The sequence below is a fragment of the Chlamydotis macqueenii genome, chromosome 4 (assembly GCF_036417535.1).
Source record: "Chlamydotis macqueenii isolate bChlMac1 chromosome 4, bChlMac1.mat, whole genome shotgun sequence".
Lineage (NCBI taxonomy): Eukaryota > Metazoa > Chordata > Aves > Otidiformes > Otididae > Chlamydotis > Chlamydotis macqueenii.
In genome coordinates this window covers 1,743,839-1,757,218 of record NC_141559.1, presented here as the reverse complement: position 1 = coordinate 1,757,218, position 13,380 = coordinate 1,743,839, and the positions used below count along the sequence as shown (strand labels likewise).

The following is a 13,380-nucleotide window of genomic DNA, read 5'->3' as shown; positions in this document are numbered from 1 at the left end:
GGTGTTTTTTAGGTATTAGTCCTTACATTGAATGTACTCCTATTTGGTAGGCTCACTATCACAGTCATAATTTTCTTTTTTATTGTTTCTCCTAAAGGAGTAGTCTTCAAAGAAGAGAAAAATCCCACCTTCCCTGAGCAGACATGTGTAATTGGAAACAGCTGATATTTACTGTTCTCTGCTGCAAGAACCCTTTGTCTCCCAATAGATTTACAGCCCCACGACAATCAGTATATTTGTCTGAAATCATGATTGTTGTTTCTTCAGTAATAAAGCAGAAACCGGTTGTTATGTGTCACAGAAGAGACATAGACAGTGAAGTTGGTATCGAGGCAATTTTTAGATTTTTGTAGGGTTTCAGTAAAGTGAGAAACATTGTTTTTAAGATTAATGGGTTTTGTAATCAGCTAATTGTCAGTTGTTTTTCTGAGCAGCAATCGGATATATTCAGAAGTTGCATTTATTTTTGGATTGGTGCACCTTTGGCAAATTGCTTGCCACATACTGAGAGAGCTGTACGGGGAATAAGACACTAAAAACTGGAGAAACCGAGCAGATGTGAGGTCCTTTTTGTAGTGATGGCACCCATACTGTGAGATTGCCTTTCTTCAGTTAATAGAGATTTACCATAGTTCTAAAGCATGGTAGAATGATGCAGTTAATCGACCATTAGCTGTTTTGCTGACATGACAGTACCAAAAAGATAGGTCTTCTTCTGTAGTTCAGGATAATGTTGGAGGTTTTCTGAGCAATTACATGATTCAAGCATCTGGGTAAGCGGTAATTGCTTCTGAATGGTATTTGCTTCAAAAAAACTGCATAGTAATCTAATGAAATGGCAAAAAAAAAAAAAAATGCATACCACATAATGTAAATTCTCCTGGAGTGCAATCATTCTGTTTTCAACAAAATAATAGAAGTATTGTTCCTATCTTAAATTTACTGATATTTCTATGAAAACATATGCTGCTTTTCAGCATTTTTTTTTGCATTGAAAGCAGATTTTAATAAGTAGCTCAAAAACTGAAGATAATATTTTTAAAGTGCTGTATCCCCCCCCCAAAAAAATCACGTTAACAGACCCAGTGCACATTTCATTATACAAATGCACCATAGGCAGTTTGTGCTCCTAAAATGTAAAATAGAAAATGACTCACGTTGTGAAGTTCTTCACAGCTCTAGACAGAGTAAAAGGATTCATATTTATGCAAAGGCTTAATCCCATTAAAAGTTACAACTTCATTGATATCACCTTTGCCACTTCAGTTGGAGAAACATCCCCAGTAGATATTAATATCTGTTACACGGTGTTTTCAGTCATATACTTGTTAGCAAAATTTCTGCTGTGTCTCTGCACAAGTCAGTGCTGCAGTTTAATACCTGGTGACATTTAAATAATTGTTTATTTGTGTTTTCTCTTGAACAACACTAACAATTCTTAAATTATTGCTGAAAAAAATATTTACATAGGATTAAAAAATCAGGACTATTTTTTTTTTCCTGTCCATTTTTTGGACTGTGGATGTGGAAATGCAACTAGACCAGCTATATCATGACTTCCTCGTTATGTTCTTACAAATTAAGATTCCCACCCTATAAGCTTATCTGTATTTCAGTGAGCCAGATAGTCATCTTGTGTATTGTATTATATTGTATTAGCAGCTGATGATGGTAAATAATCAATGGCAATTAAAGCCAAAGTTGTGGGCAGGAAATGGAAAATTATGACTCCCATGTGAAGATGCAGGATTTAAAATTTAAAGACAAAACTCCTCCAGATGCACAAATAACAGAAAGTAAAATCAATATTTTTCTGCTGTAGTTTTTCTTCTTGCTTCCTTTTAAATTGAAATATAGCCTTTGCCTTCAACAGGAAGAAGTAGTTAATTTGGTCAATATCAGAGCACGTATTCTCTTCAGAACCAGTTCCATGATAGTTTACTGCTTCAAAGTATTTATAGAAGGATGATTTTCCTAAGCCAAATACATCCTTTGATGGCGCCCTCACAATTAGTGGATTAGCGTATAGTAATTTTCAGAAAAAAAAGATGAGTTGAAGCTGTTTTGAGTTCCCCATCTTCAATGTTACTGCAGTGAGGTAGTGAATTTCCATTGCCATTCAGCGAGCATTTAGGCACCTTTGAAATTGCTGTTGATAGACATATCCCTGGGGAGATGTCCAAAAAATATGTTGATATACTGAGTTGAATATAAGAAAATGTGTCAGAGCTGGTTGTAGGTCTGTGAGTCACCAGTGAATAGAATGTAGCTGCGATCACGGGAATGAATTAGCTGGTTCAATGAAAGCCTGTAAAGGGAGATGAAGAGAATACAAATGGCATCCTGAACCACAGCAGGCATGAAAAGCAGAGCGTGCTAGCACAGCCAGAATACTGTGCCAGTGTAGTTGTAGTGCTGCTGCAACTCTGCTTTTAGTGCAAGGACCCCAGGCAGTTAAGTCCTTAAGGAGAAAAATTATTTTAATATATTCAGCTGTGACTTTTTCCCATCTAATTAGAAGGCATGTGTATAGCAAATAGATGGATGGATAGATAAATGCTCAAGTAAAACTGTAAAAGGACACTTAATGGATTTTGTTTGTAAGCTGCGTTGCTGACTGTTTTAATCCAGGAGGAAAAAGACAAATTATAAGGGTGGCAGAACTCCGGGCTTGCTGGAGCACACACTAGTCGGTGGTACTAGTATGGGACCGGTGTTCTACTAGTATGGGTAGAATTTATTTCTGAGTGTGATTTATTATCTGCCAAGATTAAGGAAGCTCTGGTTCAGTTCAGTTCAGTGGAAAATCAAGGAAACTGTTGCTAGCTTTTAAATTGCCTGTATTGGGTCAAGTCCATGAACAATTAGTGAAGAGAAAGCCAGGCTAAGCTAAGCTTCAAGCATGCAGCCAAAAACTGTGACCAAACCCACCTGGTTTGGCACTCAGTCTGTTCTGGGTATCAAACACTAGGAAAGTTCAGTGTTTTGTGTGCCCCCCAAGGTACCTCAGAACTAATTATGAATGCAGGGAAGATTTGCACCTTAAGGAAATGTATTCATTATAAAAGTTTGTGCGTTAAATCACTGATGCAGGTATACCCTATCCCCTTTAAAAAAAAATAAAATATATATATATATATATATATATATGTATGTGTGTGCTGACCATCTGAATGCTTAGTTCCTTGTGGGAATATGAGTAACAGAATAACCTTTCTGCAGGCACTAGAAAAGTGATTACTTTAACTTGTTTCCAGCATGGAGTGGCCATGCGTTTTTCAGAAAAGCTTTGGACTTCAGAGAAGCCCATCCGTGCATTAACCCTTCCTGTGGGGAGATGCTTTCCCTTGCAGCGATGGGATAATTTAAACTGTTTGCTTGAATGAAAATAGTGCTCAACAGGTTCTGTGTATTTTGTTAGAGATTTTATCTCATTTATTAGTGGAGTTTGGTCTTCAGGAGTTATCTGAATTACAGTACTGATTGTTTGCGCTTGTTCACTGCTGTTTAAAAAATTCAAAACAATCTTAGTGAATGTAGTTGTTCAGCTTATAGACTCTTTATACAAAGAGTGAGGGCTGGTTAAAATCTTACCTGTTCACATGTGAGCAAGGAGTTGTTTAAGTTAGTCAATTGGACATGCTGAATACAAAACTGTATCTTAAATTACCCCCTTCTTCAAAAATGGCTGTATGGGAGAAATACTTTCATCAGAAGATTTAGAGAAAGTATGCTTCATAGTGTTGCATAATTAAAGTTAATAATGTGTAATTCATATGCTGACTTTCTGCCCCATTTGTGTTGCTCCAATGTGGAAAATTTAGTGGGGAGCAGTTATCACAGTATTTAATTTCTGATGTTCTCTGCCATTTTAATTTCTACTACGTAATTGGAGGTCTCAGTTTTTCATGTGAGCAAAGTGAATGAAGTGGATGAGGCTTAGAAGAGGAGAAAAGAGGCTGCGATGCTGTTGTCATCTACTGTTTTGTTGCACTGCTGATGAGAATCAGCATTTCATTCTTGTCTTGTTGCCGTCAGTTCCAGACTCTTTTGCTTTCTAAAGCCAGCAGCTGGCAGCTGCGGTCATCCCAGAAAGTTAGGTCTTGCTATTTTTGTGTGATAGGAGGGAACAGATCATGAAAGATTGATAAAAACAGGTATAAGGTCCTGTAAAGATGAAGATGAGATCCTGTAAAGATGAAGATCAGAAGTATGGAATGGCTTCTATGTGAGAAACAGCTGCTTTAAACAATCTCTGCAGTTTGGAAGTGCAAGAATTGGGTGGAGGGCAGAGAGGGTGAAAACGCTTGAGAAATGAGGAAACCAGTGGTATGGTAACTGGAGGGCCTCAAATTGCGCAGCAGGTTGTAGGTTTGAAACAAAAGAAGGGATGCTTCGTCACACACTGTGTAGTTAATTTGTGTAACTTCTTGCAGTGGGATTTTGAGGTAAATCCTGATTAAGTTTGAGTTACATGGTTTCGAAATGCGACTTGGCTTTCTTCAGAGGAAAGTAGCAGTGTCACACTTGGCAGGATCAGGCTGTCAGTTCAAAGGAAGGAGTGGGTACAAAAAGCAGACGTGGGTCAGCACAAGAGAACCGTAATAAGTATAAACCAAGCATAGGAAGCAGCAGTTAGATCATGTTGTGGTTGCCTTGCCACTCAAGAGGGGTGTTTGGACCTCTGCTGCTGCAGTAGAAATTTTGATTGTTTTTAGAGCAACATTAAAGAGTTTATTATCGTACACAATTTGAATACAATCTTTGAAGAAAAGTTTCATTTTTATTCACCAAAAGGAGTCTTTTAGTACTGCCTTCTGTAGGAGCTCTGACTCTGAAGATCTGGGAGCAAGGCATATGAAGATGGCTGCATCACGTCTGTGCTCAGTCTGTTCTGAGAACTCCCCGCTCTGTGCATGAAATCAAACTGCTCCAGAGAAGAGAGATGGATTCCTTCTATCTTTATCCTAAAAATTCCATATACGTGAAAGGATGTAATTGCTTATTTTATGACCGAATAGATATCTAGCAGCCTTCCAGTTCTTAAAGCCTGATTTAAATTTGAATGTTATGACAGGTGTCTAAAAAACCAAATTAATACTTTTTACCTTGTAGCGTACATATATTCTTCAAAGTTGTCCAAGGATTCAGTCTCTCAAACCCTCACAGTATAATTGGCAGTATTTAGGCCACTGTGCTGTAGAATGACTGTTTCAATAGTCCTTTCTAAAATCTTTGTCTAGGGGAGGCTTTTTAACCAATTTAATTGTCCTCTTGCAACTTGCAGTGTTGTGTACCAACTGTCTTGTAGTCAGCTTATGTATTCTCCTCACCGATCTCTTTTTTTCGCTCGGCCTGGGCAGTCATTATAAAACAGAGACACAATTGTGCCTGAGCCGCCGTTGTAACTGTGAAAATTTCACTCCAGTGAAATACAGCATATCAGTGCGTGCTGAGCCAGACAGAGGGTCTAACGTCTCTTAACCGTAGGAGTGAACTGAAGAGCCCTAGGATAAAAGAAGAATGGGAGTAAAATTTCATGTGACAAGATAAAGATGTCATAACAAGATTATGCTTATAGGCAATGTAAACTTCTTGGAAAGTGATGTCAAAATTCATGAGACATGACATAATGAAGAGAGCGGTAGTGATTGCAGTAAATAATTGTTTTATGAGCCATTGTGTTACAGTAGCCCTAATAATAAATTCTGTTTCTCCAATGTTAAGGTCACTTTCCCCCTGTCTGGAGCACATGTTGTGATTAAATTTTCTTCAGCTCTACTTCAGAACAATAATCTCAGTGTAAATAGGGAAAAAAAAATCCTATTTCCTGTCTAGGAAGAAATAGATGCTCTAGTTCCGTAAGCTTTTTTGAATCAATACCTTTATGTGGTTCTTGATATTACTTCATCACATAGTCTCATGGAGCATTATGTCTGAAATTCTTTTTGGAGAAGATCACAACTTTGTTTTTAGAAAATTATTCGTTTAGGTGATCATCTGGCTCTACACGTGCAGGGGCAGATTGCTCAAATGTGCTGTCACTTCCATATGTGGTTGAGCAGGACTTGCAGGTGATATTAGTAGGGCAAGAGGTTTGTGAGGAGGCTCACCCCTGAAATGACTGCTTTTGGTGGGTTTCCATAGCAAAGACCTCTCAGGGGATGAGTGGAGTTTGAGTATTATTTTACATCCTAGTCACCTTTCTGCTAGTAAAGGGCTGTGTGTAAAGCCGTTGGTGGCCTGTTCCATCAAATCAACACAGAATTTGGTGAATAGATAAAACTGTAGCCCCTTGGAGGCTAAGGCTTTGACATTTTGTTTTGAGAGGGCATATGAAATTCAAATACTTCTTCCAAACATGGCAAAACTACTTTGGTTGATAAATCAGTTTGGAAACTTCATGGTCCTGTTATGCCATAAGAAAAAAAAAAAAAAAACAACAAACCTCAAATCCTGTAAGTTATTTTTTCTGTTTTTGAATACTTATCTACTGATTCAAGAAATGTATGTTTAATTTACAGTGATACCAAAAGGTCCTGCCTAAGATCTTCTTGAGTCAGACTTTTTAATAGGCACTGAGGAAAATACTGCCCCAAGAAGTCGAAAGCACATATTCAGAGCTGTCTCTGTAAGTGTGAAAATTTAAACCAGTTGGACAAGCAGTTTTTTGGCAGCAGGTTTCTTTGAAATAGGAAGCTAATAACTCCTGAGAACTGAAATGGGAACTTCAGCATTTAAGCTTATGTGGGGAATTTAGCATCATAGTTTTCAAAATGATACACAAATATTTTAGGTGAATATGTGAGGTAAAGTGGTCTGGGAATTTTCCTTCCATGGAAGACGTTGAGATATTTCTGTTTTCTTTCACTTTTACTATTTTAGTTGAGATTTTCTCATTTATGTAACTTTTTTTTCTTGCCGAATTCTCATCTTAGTGTTTACCCACAGACTCTTTTTCTGTTGAAGTTATTAAAATCAGCTGATGGGTAATGATCCCTTTCTCTCTGCTGGCACTGAGCAAACAGGTTCAGCTCCTGCAGCGCACGTGCTCCTTCTGTGGATATTCAGTCCTCTCTGCGAGGCTTGTCCTTCACTGTGGAGGGAACTGCCTGTGCAGCATCATTGGAGCAAATGGAGAACAGAAAATTAATGGTGGTCGTGCCTATACAGAAAATAAGGGGTATGACTGCCAGGGGAAAAAAAAAAAAAACAAAAAAAAAACAAAACCAAAAACCACTGCCTGGTTAATACACTGAACGGCAGAGAGGCTGCAGGTGTGGTAGGTCAATCAAGTCAGGCACAGTTCAGACACTGAATGGCAAGTGATGCCTCAGAATGTGTGGGCAATGCTGGTTTAAATAAGAGCGTGAGACTTAATTGAGACTTTGTAAAATAAAACCTTTAAAAAGATAGAAACTGAAACTGCTCTGCTGTGCACTTTGGTGCAAGCGGGAAGTTTTTCTTCACTGGTGGCTGCCACTTGCACTGCTTAGGCTTTATTTCATAAGCTGATACCGTCCGCATTTAAACTTTGACTTCCTGTTACAAAGTATAAATCAGAAGATTAAAAACCTCCTGCTACAGATTTTTTTAATAGAAAGTGACAGTTTAATTTGGCAGAGTTGAGCTGAAAGGGTGCTTAAACCTTGTAGAGAGTGCCAGCATCAGCAGCTCCAGAGTGGTTGGAAATGAAAACAGAAACATGAATAATTAACAGATAAGCTTCAGTTCCTCAAATATTTTGCAATTACTTCAGAAAAGTTTTCTTCTCCGTTAAATCTTTGAGGTTTGTTTTTGTAGTCAGCCTGGTTTTGCTTATTGAAAGGTAGTGGATATATGTAATTTTGTTTTACACAGAAAGTGTTTCTTTCCCAAGATACAGCAACATTTAAAAATAAATATATCCATTCACATTCATTTGATTTCATAAGGCCGAATGACCTGCAGTTTTTAGAGACAATAAGAAATTAGTGAGCAATTTTAGCCTTTTTGGCAGGATTTTATAATCCACCATGCAGCTTTATGTAACAACTCTGAGCTGTTAAACATCGCAGTTATTCCGTGTGCTGCTAGTAAACAGCATTCACAAAACGATCATCCTGATAATGGCACAGAAAATACTGCTTTCTTTGTGTTCACATCATCTCTGCTACTAGCTGTGCAACAGCTTCGTGAGGTGGAATATGGTTCAACCATATGCCTGAATCAAAGCTGGCGGTTTCTACTGCAAGGTAACTGATATGCAAAATCCCTGTTCTCAAAAGTTTTTTTTTATATTTCAGCCTGTGAAAGATTTTGCTAACTCAGCTGGTGATTTTAGTTAAGAAATTAGTTTAGAGCATCCTGTTGGTAAAATCTAGGTGATTTTGCTTTGAGAAAAAATACTTGCATCTGCAAAACCGTGATTTTTTCCTACCATTCTTGCTCAGTAAGTAGGATGGAAGTGTATTTTCCTCCCAGTTTTCTCTTCACAATACTGTAGTTTGGAAAACTTTTCGTATTTGATGGAAGTATATACTTTTTATAGGGAACAAGAGTAAATTTAACTTCATTCCTACTGCTCTGACTTCCTATATAAGCACGTTTCTAACAGCAGGTACCAGATTTGAGAGAAATAACACAAGTATTCCACCTCTTTCTGAAGGTGATTGTACCGTATTCTGGCATGGAATGCTCTTTGACTAATTTGTATTTTCCCGCAGCCTCAAATTTAAAAAAAATTTATTGCTTGGCAAATTATCAGTAAGATTTCTGTTAGTATGACAGTCTACTTGAAGATGGCCAGCATCCTGAACAGAGCCTCTGCCAACAGTGGTATTAATTGTGTAAACAACCAAAGGCTTTGTGAACACATTGAAATGGTTTTGTCATATTTCACCCCAAAGGTGGTAAATATTGTCAAACTTACAATAGGTAGTTTCCCAAAATGTTTGTAAACAATTCCTTGTTTCCCGCTGTGTGTAGTTTTCATTTTGTGTTACTGTTTTTTTTTTGTGTAAAAGTCAACTCACCAGAGTTGACAAAATTCCTGCATAGCACTGTAAAGGGTGCGAGTCTTGTGGAACCGATTCTGGCATGATTCTTCTCCCAAGGTAAAAAAAAATTTAAAAATCAACGTCTCGGCCTTGTGATGGCCATGTCTTTCCCTCTGGCATGACTGTTGCAATTAGGGATGTTATAATTAGGGAAGCAGGCCTGACAAGGTATTCTAGTGAGGTATTACGAAATCTATAGTAACAACAGGTACTGTATATATATATATAAAATCAGTCTGTAATTATCCTGAGACATAGTCAAGAGAAAAAAAAATAAAAACCAAAACAAAGCAAAAAACCCCCACCTAAATATTTATTGGTACATCAGAGCAGTGGAGTTCTAAACTGTGATAGTGCATTGGTTTGCTACCAAGATAGGGGGAAAGCCTTTTTTTTAAGAAAGTGGAATTACTCAGGTGTAAGAGCTGGTATTCCTCCTGTTCCAATGCTGCTTATATAATGCCATAATGAAAGGAAAAAGTATAGAACTGAAGTGCTTTCAGGCTCAAGATCATTAAGTAGACAAATGTTCTTGTTCTTTTCTTTAAATGTCAGATTAATTTCTCATTATTTTAAGAACTTTATTGAAAAAGGAATTGGTCAGGCATTACTTTCACCGGGCATTTTGGTCCATGTGCTTCTCAAATGCTGATCCCAGCTATATTCCGTTATCATTCTTATTAATGCAAGAAGTAGTGTGTTGTCACTTTTCTCTTGTTTTTGCCGTCAGTGAAAAGGTTCCTGACAAAGTATGGCTCTTGCTTCTTGCATTTCCTAACTGCTTTCAGTTTTAACTTCCAGACTGCATTGCCCACATTGCTTAAAGATTACTTTCTTATTGGAATAAACTATTGAATACAACCAATTAAAATCCATTCACCTTCATTTGAATTTTACAATATTTATTTTTCATGTGTATTATTTGAAATTCATTTGAGACTATTTAAAGAAGAGGTGGGTTTTTCCCTATCTTTGTATTTGCTACAGGAATTTACAGCAGGACATTTTACGTTTGTTTTAACTTCTGGGACTTTATCTGGAATGCAGAATTTCATCAGTATTTTTTTTTCTGAGATAAAATATGCCATAAATAAAGGACAGATGGAATTTTAGATGTCGCAGATCTGTGGGGCTTAGCAAAAAGAGGAGATGTTTGAAAGGGAATATTTTTATCCATATGGTAACATCTGACTTTGATATTCCACTTGCTACAGTACTATTCAACAGCCTGACCTCTCTTTTAACATAATTTTTATTTTAGTTAGCTGTAGAAGCCTTTCACTGAATAATCAGGATGTTACCCTGTTTGATAGTCTAAATACTAAGAAATTCACTTCTGTACTTTTTGGTTGTATTGCCGTATGGAGGAGCTGGAGCTGGAGGCACCTGTGGCTGGAGGACACAGCTGGGATAGGTTACTCATCAGCCACCAGCTGGGACAGCTTACCCAAATCAGCCCAAGGGCTGTGCCATCCCATGTGACATCTGCCCAGTATATAAATTGGGGGTGGTGGGGAGGAGTAGATTTTGCTGCTTGGGAGGGAGCTGGGTGTCAGGATTTGTGGTGAGCTATTGTACTCTAAAATACATGCTTAAGTATATTCTGTTATTGGGCTCTGTTTGTGTTCCATCTATGTTTTCTTCCCTTTTGTTGTTCTCTGAAATGTTTTTTAATCTCAACCCATGAGTTTTGCCTTCTTTTCTTTACCAGTTCTCCTCCCTGCCCCACTGGAGGGTTGGGGGAGTGAGCGAGAGACTGTAGCTTGCTCCTGAGCGCAGCTAAACTACGACATTGATACATACACAAAGATCCCTAAAACATTTGTAACTTTAACAAAGTGTAATTGCTGCTTTTACATGTTGATTCTTTTACAACAGTCATGCTTACGTGTACGAAGAAAAAAAAAAATTAACGCCAATGTTCAAAAATTAAAGAGATATTTCTGCCACTACAGAACCATACTGATTTCAAACACCTGCATCTTGGGAAGTACTTCCTTTATTTTCAAGGAGAGTTTGGAGGTTAAATGTAACTATATAGAGACCACTAAAAGTACCGTGTAACAGATACAACTATTTGTAGAAACCAGCATTAGGTTAAGCACTCTCACCCTGTCCACACTTCTCTGTGTGGTATCCACTGGTTTCCTCTGAAGTCTCTTCCAGTTGGAAGACTCGCTCAGCTCCTTCTCTATCTAGCTTGCGTTGGTTGGTTGGAAAGGACTTAGTCCTGTAAAAAGTAACAAGGTGTAAAAATTAGTAATGGCTTTTGCACCCTGCTACTATTTAAGTTCCCATTCTACATGTTTTTATAGATGTTGGGGTGGAAGAGAAGTGAAAGGCAATATAGCTCTGTGTTTGCTATTTTAATCCAGAGCGACTGTTTTAGCAGTGGGCAGGAGTGCTTTAGAATCTGTGTTCATTAAAAGTATCGTTTTTCCCTCAACAAGGTAGTTGTTTGGAGTGAGACAAAACAGTTCTGTCTGTGCATCACAGCTAGATAGAGAAGGAGCTGAGCGAGTCTTCCAACTGGAAGAGACTTCAGAGGAAACCAGTGGATACCACACAGAGAAGTGTGGACAGGGTGAGAGTGCTTAACCTAATGCTGGTTTCTACAAATAGTTGTATCTGTTACACGGTACTTTTAGTGGTCTCTATATAGTTACATTTAACCTCCAAACTCTCCTTGAAAATAAAGGAAGTACTTCCCAAGATGCAGGTGTTTGAAATCAGTATGGTTCTGTAGTGGCAGAAATATCTCTTTAATTTTTGAACATTGGCGTTAATTTTTTTTTTTCTTCGTACACGTAAGCATGACTGTTGTAAAAGAATCAACATGTAAAAGCAGCAATTACACTTTGTTAAAGTTACAAATGTTTTAGGGATCTTTGTGTATGTATCAATAGTAATATTAATTTAGAGCTTCTAAAAATGTTACCCTCTCAAATCAGTTTTCTGAGTTTCCTAAGGATTTTAGAGAGTAAGCTCTATTACCTGTGTAAAACTATCGGGTAGAAAATCGAGTGCCCCTTTAGATGATACGGCACTCGGTAATAAATGCTAAACCATCATAACTTCAATTAAGCAGGGTCTCATGAACATTCTGATTTGTGTTCTCGCTTTCTGAGTGATTATTGAATAATGTCAGTATTTTGAAGAATGTGGGAAGGGATATTCAGTTGTTGCTATCAGAATAATGTTTTCACATACAGGACTGGAGAACTTGATGGTTTTTTTGTGAGACCTAGAGCTTTGTATTATGTATCTTAAAAATTACTTGTCCTTTCTTAAGGTAGAGGTCAGAAATACATAGGGAAAAAATCATGGTGTCATCTGTTAAGGGAATTTTGATGGAACATTCTGTTTCTGATTAAATAGTTTATAGTAGAGTTTTGGAGAAAGGTTTTTGCTTTTCACAGGAACCTGTAATTATTGTTGAAAAAAAAAAAGTACATGTTGTGTGAAAATAAAACAACTTTCTAGAAAATAATAGCAATTTCATGCAAATGATAATTCACAGTACCTTCAGTAGTTTGCTCTACATAGTGGTGGATGTGTTACATCTCACGTGGAGAATATTTTCTGCATTATGATGTGTGTCTCTGTGGCGCAATGGGTTAGCGCGTTCGGCTGTTAACCGAAAGGTTGGTGGTTCAAGCCCACCCAGGGACGTACTTAAAATATTTGATGGATGGTAGATCACTGGCACAGGTTGCCCAGACAGATGATTGATGCCCCATCCTTTGAAACACAGGTTGGAGGAGGCTCTGAGCAACCTGATCTGGTTGGAGATGTCCCTGCCCCTTGCAGGGAGGGGTTGGACTGGATGGCCTTTTAAGGTCCCTTTCAACCGAAGCCATTCTATGATTGCATGAAATCCAGTACAGGAGTCTGTGTTTGAAAGCTGGATAACAGTATGAGCAATAGAAGGGTATCTCTTCTGGGTTACTGAGATACCATTTCTGACAGATGGACAAAAATTTAATTCTTACTCTGTGAAAAAAACCAGTATTTCACCGTGGTGTTTTTGGTAGAGCTGCTGTTCTGCAGCTATCCTTGACCAGTACGGGTCATTTACCAAAACAGGAGAGCAATTATTTTTTGTTTTTACTTTAACCTTGCCACTGTATTTGAATCTTATCTCAAATGATTGCCCAAGAAGCAGGACATGCTGGTTTATTTTCTAACGCTAGTGGTAGCATTAAAAAATAATCAATAAATACTGCCTTTTCCTTATTACCTACTAAACAGCTCAGGTTGTTTCTTGAGACAAAAATGTACTTTGAGTTGCTTTATGTGCTTGTGTCCCTCAAGGGTAATCCAGAATACAAACAATCTGCAG

General features: G+C 37.8%; 1 non-coding gene across 1 annotated transcript; it reads left to right on the top strand.

Moving 5' to 3' along the window:
- Positions 1–12,636: 12,636 nt before the first annotated feature.
- On the top strand, positions 12,637–12,710 carry TRNAN-GUU (transfer RNA asparagine (anticodon GUU)). Its single transcript has one exon. It is a non-coding gene; the product is annotated as a tRNA-Asn (tRNA).
- The last annotated feature ends 670 nt before the right edge of the window (positions 12,711–13,380 follow it).